The sequence below is a fragment of the Tarenaya hassleriana genome, unplaced genomic scaffold (assembly GCF_000463585.1).
Source record: "Tarenaya hassleriana unplaced genomic scaffold, ASM46358v1 Cleome34, whole genome shotgun sequence".
Taxonomy (NCBI): Eukaryota; Viridiplantae; Streptophyta; class Magnoliopsida; order Brassicales; family Cleomaceae; genus Tarenaya; species Tarenaya hassleriana.
This window is the reverse complement of record NW_010966542.1, coordinates 310,478-320,896: the sequence shown is the minus strand read 5'-3', so window position 1 is coordinate 320,896 and position 10,419 is coordinate 310,478. Positions and strand designations below refer to the sequence as shown.

The following is a 10,419-nucleotide window of genomic DNA, read 5'->3' as shown; positions in this document are numbered from 1 at the left end:
AGGGAGATATTCACGTGAACTTTTTCAATTCTCCGATATATATAATTAGGATAAAAATACGATAAATTTTCAGATTATAAAAAAAATACATAGAATATTAACCTTATAATATATATATATATATATATATTATAATTTTGTGTAGAAACATAACTTAGAATCATGGTTCGTTCTTTTTGGACCGTTGGAAAGCCTGTAAAGCTTTTTTCCTTGAATTCACATTCTTCATATTTAAAGCATCTCCTTTTTACCCTTACTTTTCAACGTTTTGAATTCAAATTGAGATCATTATTATAAAAGAGCAGAATTTACAGGCGGAAAATATTTGTCTTTGATAATTAATGACTTAAGTTTAGAGCAACAATAAAAAAAAATCATAATATTTTTTATTTATACATGATATTTGAAGTTTGTATTTAATTTGATATATTACCCTTCAAAAAGTTTAAGATACTACTAATACGTATAGAAACAAGTAACTTACATACATGCCAATATTGTTGTATTCCCGTGATATTAACATTTTTTTTTTAAAAAGTGTAGTAATCAATCTCGTTCCCAAGGAAGAAAAGAAGAACATGATCTTAATTATGTTTTCATTGGTTAATTTTGACAAAGAGATATTAGCTAACTATAGTTTATCAACGACCATTGATTAATATCCACTATTCGATTCTTACATTATGCAAATCACTTTTTACATTTTTTGGTCAAAAGAAATTATGCACATTTCCTATTTAATTATATATATATATTATACACACACTAAACATGATAAATCTAGATTAGTAACATATACCATTAAAATGTTTACAATAATATCAATTAATATTAATTTTATGTTTGTTCAAATAAAACTAAACTAGTGTCCTTCATTTTTTGTATCTCGATCATATTTTCTCTAGAAGTGCTCCTATATATATAAATACATATGATGGGTCTTGCTGAAATCATCCGAATTTACAAAAAAAAAAAGTATTCTTTATTTAAACCAATTCGTATAAAATTAATGTAAAGTGGTATTCAGTTTATATTTGTCCTAATAAAATTGAATTAATAACAATACCTTTCATTTTTCTCGTCCTATAATTAGCATATCTATTAGTACAATTTTTTCTAGATATGTCCTTACATATATTCATATATAAAATTTGCCGAAGCTACGCATAACACCTATACCACACACCCTTTTTTCACGGCTTGGATTCCTATCTCCTTTTTTTTTTTTACTTTTAACCATGGGGTAACTGATTTAACCGTACAAATGCCACACGTGTGACATACAAAAATTAAATGCAACTATATCCTCTCACGTCATCTCCGCCATTTTTAAAGCGCCAAAAGGCCGTACATATACATACACCTACACGCTCGTGAAGAGCTTTGAACATTGATATTATCAAAACGGATTTATTATTAGTATTTATATTTATTTAATTTAATTTCAAATGATCGAAAACTCACATATCAAAGCATGAGAGGCGGTTTCCGTGCAATACAACTACAGGTCTCTGTCTCTCACGACCAATCACTGCGCTCGTGCCTCTTACGCACTCTGAGGAGAATCTCCCCCCACAGTGGGCCCCGCCTCTTGCCCTTTCCCATGCGTACCGTTTTTCGCGCGCCCACATGCACGCTGCTCCGTTTTTTGCAGACAGAGACGTCACGCAATCCTGAAAGTACAGTGAAAATGATTAAGCATCCTAAAGCTACGAGGTTCGCCGACATCTTTTACACCCTCGAACATGGATTGTCATTTCCAGACAGAGCTTGATCGTGAAGAATTCCTGTTACTGGACTCTTCTTCTTCATCGTCGTTCTCATTCACGGTACTGTCTCCATCGGAACCAGGGTCCGAGATACTCTCGCCATTTCCCCTTAAACCCCCTAAAATGATGGAATGGGTACCGTCTTCGAGGAGTCTGGTCACGAAAGGTAGCCGAGGACCGTCCACGAGCTTGAGTCTGTGGTCCGGTGTGTGCTGTTGATTGAACCTCCCGATAATCCTGGACCGAGTGTTGTAGCAATCGCTGCAAAGGTCGTAGCCCATTTTTTCTTTGCAGTCTTTGCATCTATACCGATCCCCCACTATTGGACATACCTGCGCACACAAACGACATATATTTCACTTGTTGACGTAGCTTTCTATTCCCAAACACCAGACGCCACTGGTCACTGGTCAGTACCCGAGATTTTCGTACTACCTGAACCCAAATCCGATAGTCTCAGGTTTCACGAGATATTATTCGAACCGATTTTCGGTTTTATAACCCGATCTCATCTCATATAGAGTTAAGCACCGGGCCACAGGTCATGTCGGGTGCCCAAAATTCGGGGGCGGGGAGGGGGTAGTCAAGCCCTACTGGCAGACGGGAAGACAACGAGAACTCGAGGAAAAAAATAATATGGACCAGACAGGCTTTCGGAAATCCCCTCAGATCCAAAGCTTGGCATTCTTGACATCTGATCTTCTCTTTCTCTTTGGTTGGATATGTGATACATGCTTCGCAGTATACTAAAAAAAAAGGATTAAGCACAATTTTACACCGAAGAAGTCTGAGTAGAAATTCCGAGGAATCTCAGTATTTAGAAAATCATCCAAAAGCAAACACAGTATTACAGTACCATGGCCACAGTTGAGAACTACAGGTCGGACGAGCAGTTTCTTACACGAAGAACAGAGCAAATCATCTTTCAAAATCTGCTTACCGTCACCTTTATCTAGAGAACTAGAGAGTGACTTTGCAGTACTAGGGCATGTTTCCTCCCTTTGGGTCTACCATATAAATAATGTTGTACCCAGGAATTAGTACATAAGAAAAATAAAGAAATTCTTGAATTTGTCAACAATGAGAGATTATCAGGAGTTTTGGAAACAACACCTCCACCAGAGACATTTACGGAACTTCCGCTGCGGCCCGATTCCACATCAGCCTTTAGTTCATCTCCAACGGCATCAATCTGCGGAGAAAAACAACCTAGCTCCCGTTCTTCCTCTGGAACACGAAAATTTAACAAACTATAGGAAGCAGTTTGCAAAGATCACGATAACCATGCATCTGATTTTCTCCAAGAAACAAGATGGAGAAACTAAGAGACAAAAACTCACTTAGAATCTGTTCCTCTCTTTTCCTGTAGGCAAGAGGGTATAGCTTCTCTAGCGAAAAATGAAGCTTTTGGCAGATAGATGGAAAGTGAAGATAAAGGTCTCTACAGATGGGACAATGCGACTCGCCGTATGCCATTCATGGACTTATGAACACACCAAAAACATGACAGATGACCACATGCTGCATAAAGAGCAGCAGGCATAAGAAATCATTGCATTGATATACAGATAGAAAAAATAGAAAGAACCGTGATTCTCTAGCATCTAAGGTTAACTTACATAACACAATCGGTTTGTAAAGAAGTTCCCTGCACCAGAAACAACCCATCAGACTCAGTATCTCAGATAAATGAGGTATAAAGCTTACTCATCTTCTTCGCGTTCACCGTCCATTCAACACGAATCCTCCAATCGATGGATTGGAATAACATACTCAGCCAAAATTCCGCAAACTAGAACTTTAGTATCTTTCTTCCCATGTACATGTCAATACTATGACTTCCAGTAACATGAAAATTGAATCGAACTTCGATAATCACAGCCTCCAACAATGACACACCCCTTCCATGACAACCAAAGTCACAAGTCGATTAATCAAAATCATCAACTGAGAACAAATCTGTTCGTCTGCGGACAAGCTTCTACACCTTGCAATTGGTTCATAATTTTTTTTCACGTCTCAGATTTAGACATTTGAATTAAACCCAGATACATAAAACCACTGAGTTGCATAATTTGTTTGTTCACAAGACACAAGATACACAACCTGGAGATTTTCGAAACTATAGCCACGAGGATCGTGAGAACTAAAGGGAGCAGAAATCAATTTGAATCATGCGATTTCTATCACATTGTTCGACGAAACTAATGAATGTGCATTACCCGCATCCCAGATTAGGGAAATTATACCACCAATTTCAACGTAGCGCATAACCATAGAATATCAAAATCAAAACCAGCGAACGAATAGGATGATATCTGAACACGAAGCAAGCACAGAAAACAGAGGAACGCTCACAGGCAGACGCATCAGAGAAACGAATCGGAGACTTCTTCTTCCAGTTCATCGTCGGTCATCGTCAGATGTTCCATAGCCGACGAAAGGATTGAGATCAGCCAAGGAATCGAACCCACAAAATCCCACAAACGTAGAGGAAAGAGAGAGGGTTTTTTTACCCAAATAACCCACTTGGGTGGCATCTATTTCACCTATACACCACCGAAAACATAACACATTTTTTTGCCTGTGAAAAGACGAAATTACCCTTAATGAATTACGATATTTATCTGTTCGAAAACAACTTCGTTATTACGACTTCGTAATTAAGTCTAAATATAGTTACAATTGATTCTAAAAGGCAAAAAAATCATATGTCTTATTTTAGTTGTATATCAGTTATATGTCAGTCGTAATAAGATCGCAAAAAATAAAACGAAAAGGGTATTTCGGACTTTTCCAACCGAAAAGTGGGTTAAAATTGAATTATGATTTTTTTTGGTGGTCTACACTGAAATAGATGCGATCCAAATGGGTTATTTGGGTGATTTTCCCAAAGAGAGAGATGTGAAAGATGAAATGCTTTTTCGGCTTCCCCGTCCTGTCTTGTCGAAATTTTTTTCCTTTAGTTAAACGAAAAACTTTATCATTGAGACACAATTATATTTTTATAAAACTTATCTCGATGAAAAATATAGTTTATGATGATATGTCTAAATATATAATTAAAATATATTTAAAATATTAATTTCATATCATCATAATTATTATTTAATACTATGAATTTCATAATTTGTAAAAAAGATATAGAACTAAATAAAAAGTTTCTAATATGAAAAAGGTATTTTGATGGCAAATGTGATATTTATCTATAAATAAAATCTCAAATAAGCAAAAAAAGAAAAAAAAAAAAACTCTACAATATGCACCCCTGATTTCTACAAAAGATTAAAAAATTCTATTAAATAGGATTGTGATTAAAGTATTACAAGAGAAAAAAAAGAAATAATGAGATTTTAAGTTATAAAAATTAAAATATAATAAAACTATATCCCATTTCAGATAACATTAAGTGTTCCAAACCAAAGTGAGTTTTATGTCAAGATTCCAGACCAAACCACGAGTTAGCTTTTCCCACAACATCTTTCTACTAATTTCAAAATAATCAAATCCAACATCAGTTACATATAGGGTGTGGATCGGGTCGGTTCGAGTTCGCACTCGGTTCGAAGGTTTCGGATTTGGGTTCAGGCCGATCCGATTTTTTTATTTATTTATATAGTTAAGTCCGAAGTCCGGCCCTATATATTTCAGTTCCAATCGGGTTGGACCGACCTGCATAATTCCCTTTGCAAATCTTGTTTTTTTTTTTTAAATATCGGGCTTTCAGATCGGTCCGACTTGAATCCGAAGCCCAATTCGAGTCCGGACCGAAATATGCTTTTTTTACTAGAAAATATAGGTCCGAAGCCCGTTAATTTTTAGATTGGACTGGACCGAACTTTGGGTCTCGGACCTAAATTGGCATCCTTACTTATATAATGATGAGATAGTTTATATTTTACCCAAAAAAATCGGTTAAATTTTAACCAAAAAAAATTTGTGAAGTTTCAGTTATTGTTTTCAATCGAATTGAATTAGGCTCATTTCTGTTTGGTTATGTTGTTTCTAACTCGGATAACTCGTTTCCCACTCAAAACCCGAAATGCATGACCCAACCGATTAATTGGTCCGTCTATTCTTCAAAATATTTTATTTAAATAATAATAATGTCCAAACTATACCTAATAACGCATTTTTAACGCACTAATTTTTTGAGTGCATTTTAATATCTCGATATTATTCTAAAAGTATTTTAACATCCAAACATTTCCATCAAATATTCTTCGAAAATCTCCGACCAAACAAATTGAATTAAGTCACCATGATGTTAGAGATAATTTAAAAGGATGTTTTGGCTTTGTAAATATATTCCCCAAAATAACATGTTCCAACCCAACCCCATATATATTGTTATATATAATTACAATTATAAATATTTAAATATGATAATTTAGTAGCTATATATGTTTTCCACCTTTATTTTCCGTGAGAAGTTGGATATTTTGAAACCCTAAATTCCCAAAAAAAAGTTATAATTTTATGGTTGTTTTTTTATAGAAAATGATGATTATAGTATGGGCCGCAAACAATAAAAGTAAAATAGTTGTTGGGCTTAGAAGTTTTGTGACTTGGAAGCAGGGCCGTCTAATAGGTGGTGTCATTCTGTACATTTTCACAGGGCCCTAAATTAAATAGGCCCCGTATTTTTAATTTAATATTTATTATAAAATTATTGATTTTTAATTAAATAATATACATAACAGGTAAAAAAATTATCAAAACTTTTCATAAATATAAATTATATATTATTAATTTCTAGTTATAATAAAATATTTATTTGAGATGATCTTAAATTATTTATTGTAATTATTTTATTTTTTAATTTTATTGATAATATGAATAATGAATAATTTTAAATTAAATTTTTATCTAAACTTAAACATATACAAAAACAACAAAATTCAATAATAAAATAATATATGAAATAAAACTACATATTATTTGCATATGTTATTATTTTCAAAAATAAAATATATTATTTTATTGATTTATTTTATATTTTATTGAATCTCAAGATCAATTAAAAATTAAAATAAATTATTTTAAAATTTTGATTCTCAAAAATTTTTAAAATAGAAATTTCATTTTTAAATTTTTATTATAAAAAATTAACTATTTAATAATTAAATTTATAATTTGTACATAGCCTTAGAAATATCTGAGACGACTCTCTTTGGAAAAGATCTATAGTCCATATAGTTTCACTCGATATCATCATCTTGGAAAAAAATGGAAGTTATAACCTACGTGGTCTAAATATCGGCTTTAACGCTGATACAGCAAAAATAAATTGAATGAATTATTTTAATCAATTTTTTTATATTTTTTAGGGAATATTAATAAATAAAGGGAAAATGAATACAATAAAAAAGGCAAAAAAAAAAGCTAATGATTGATGGCCTATAATTCAACAACAGGGGAAATGATTCAATTATAATTATCAAATCATTACTTTTTTTTCCTATCTTTTGGATTTTTCTTTGAACACCGCCTTCTTGAGATGACAAAAGCAAAGTACGAACCTTTTTTTCTTGTCGAAAAATAATGTTGCATAGCCTTTCTTTGACGTTCATCCCAAGAACAGGTGGATCGCCATTAATTTCATACAATGTTTTAAGTTTTTTTTTTTATAATCTGGAAGTTCACTAGGCCTTTGACCCGACTACATCTCTCAAAAGACCGGAGAAGTCCATGTGAATGACCTTCCCTACGCTTGGGTTTGAACCCAATGTGAGCATGTTTTGTATATTCTCTCACCACTAGGCCATCCAAACTTGGGTTACAATGTTTTTTTTTTTGATAATCCGGAAGTTCACCGGGCCTTTGATCCGACTACATCTCCCAGAGGATCGGAAAAACCCATGTGAATGTCCATCCCCATGCTTGGGTTTGAACCCAGGTTGAGAGCATACTTTGCATATTCTCTCACCACTAGGTACCCAAGCTTGGGTAACTTGGGTTACAATGTTTTAAGTTATTGAACATTCTATGTTGTTTAATAATATCAGATTTTATATATTATCACATTAATTTTTTTATATAAAAATTATCACTTGTTCTTTCTGTCGTGTGATAATTGACCTTTTGCTGGAATTTTTACCAATTGTTATTGTCTCTTTTATTATCATGATTACGTACGGTTGCTTGAGTTTCTATCATCAATGCTTTTTATTGGTCATTTTTTTTTATCGTGCACTCGTTTTCACTTATTTAAGTGTAAATATCTCAAAAATCGCATATTAACAGTAATTATGTACATAAATAAGAAGTCAGTATAAAATGCCTAATTGTACACCGTATGAACGACGAAACAATAACAGTTATTTTAAATTTTTATTACCAATATAAAAAAAACTATGAATAGTAGGATGGCATTATTGTTGTGGTGTTAACGTTTTAACATCCAACACAACATCTTGATTGGTACAAAAATAGTTTTTTTTTTCATGTTTTATAAATTTATTCGGAAATTTCTCTTTTATAAAAATTCACTTGAAATCTTAAAACTCTAAATTCCTTCAGTGTGAAAGGAAGAAATTAATAGTTCAAAGATATATTGATTGTTTTAAACAAAAAATGGATCAAAGATTTTTTTTTTTTAAAGAGCCATTTTCTGTCCGGAGATGAAGAGACCTAAAGATAAACGCCACAAAAATCTCAAAATCTCCACTGTAATAAGTAATTAAAGAGTTAGCAGAAACTCATTAATTATATTGGCAATAATCTATTGAATTCTATAAATTCAAAGATAGATTAATCTGAGGAAATTTCTCTTGTTATTTCATTCAAAATGAAGTATTTATATATAACTCACACCAAATCAATCAATATAAAATGGAATTAAGTTAAACTTACAATTATTTTATAAAATATATAAAATGGTTATTCACGAGAGACCAATGGATTCTGCATATGAACTATTTATATATGTTATAATGAAATATAGATAAGTAAATAGACATATGAAAATTAAAGTATCGCATCGCTTCTGTATGTCTACGCATTTCTAACTTCAACTTCATAAATAAAAAAGAAAAAAATAGATAGATAAACCAAACAAATTAAACAAGAAGGACGAATAACACATTGAACTATATAATAAATCCATGACAAGATCTTCTCCAATTATAACCAGCTTCCAAATCTATTACAAAACCCATATCTTGCAACTCATCCAAATCCAAGATCCCAAAAAAAAAAAAAAAAACCACCCACTAAACTTACCTATTAGTTCGAAATCGGGTTCGGACCGCTTGGAACTTTGTGAGCGTCGGCTCCAAACCGATCTCTCCTCCTCCTCCTCGAGGAAGAAGAAGAAGCACGTGACTGTCGCATGCCTGTGCCAGCCTTGGGTTTCAAATCCATGGTTGATGAGGTCGGTTTCGAATCTTGGAGAAGAAACCTATTGGAAGGCGATGAGGATAAGGACACAGTGGGTTTAGATGAGGAATACTGGTGATGAGTCACAGGATTTGTAGGGCTATTAAGGAGAAGGAAGGGGAAGAAGATGAGGGAGATGAGGATGAGGATAATAACAACATAACGGGATATGGTGTTGGTTTGATCATTTGATGTTGCCATGCAATTTATGAAAAGAAATAATTAACCACCCCCCAAGATCCCAAGAGGGTTCAATATCCATGAACCAGTGATGAACACCAGAGCTTGTGAGGCAAAAAGCAGATACAGAAGAAGAGGAAGAAGAAGAAGAAGAAGAAGAAGAAGAGGTGTTCGAAATTCCAGACTTTAATTTAATCTTCTTTGAGAGGAGCCTAAAAAATCCATATCAACGGTGCTACAGAATGGTCAGAGAGGGAAAATTTACCAAAGTACCCTTTGTGAGCGTCAGTGGACAAGGAAGTTTAGTCTAGGGTTTGGAGGTCACGCAAGACAAAAGTCGTTCCCAGTTATGTTAGATTACGTTTTTGCCCCTGTAAACATCTCCAAATTACGGTACTATACCACACTGGACTGAGAAATTTAGCGAGACGGGGCCAGGGTTTCGTGGTCATTTTGGCAAGGAGACAAAGTATCAAAGACTCTTGAAAGCATAGGGCAAAGGCAAAGGCCAGAAAGAACGAAAACTAAAGGGAAAATATAATTTATTTATTTTTTCCAAAGAAATATATATTTGCAAGAGACGAGTCTTACAAGAAAGCAAAACCCTTGATTAGTAGGCATCCAAACAAAGACTTTCTGCATGTGTACAACGCCCATCGCATATAAATTAAGATACATACACACGCATACATACATATATATATACCTGCAGCATGCACCTATGTCTAGATATATATATACGTGTGTATCCGTACGTTTGTATAATATATTTACAATTATATGAGTGGAATATATATATAATGAGGGAATCGAATTTGTGTGGTGGCGCGAGTGCATGGAAGGAGATATGGGTGCTCTTTGGATTTTATATTTTTTTAATATATTCGATTACGAAGAGACTATGCATGTGTTCCCTTTACGTGTAATGCATGGGTCCCCCACTTTCCTCGTTATCATGCTATGGAGAACGATAGCACGTTGAGGTCATTTTCCTCCAACTTTTTTTTTTCTTTTCAAATACTGTTTTTTAGAATTTAAGCCATTCGTGTGTCCTGTATCTTTCTCTTGGTATTATATATATATATATATA

At 33.4% G+C, this 10,419-nt stretch overlaps 1 pseudogene; it reads right to left on the bottom strand.

Annotated features, from left to right (window-relative positions):
- Positions 1-1,460: 1,460 nt before the first annotated feature.
- LOC104821874 lies at positions 1,461-4,201 on the bottom strand (annotated as a pseudogene).
- Between the last annotated feature and the right edge of the window lie 6,218 nt (positions 4,202-10,419).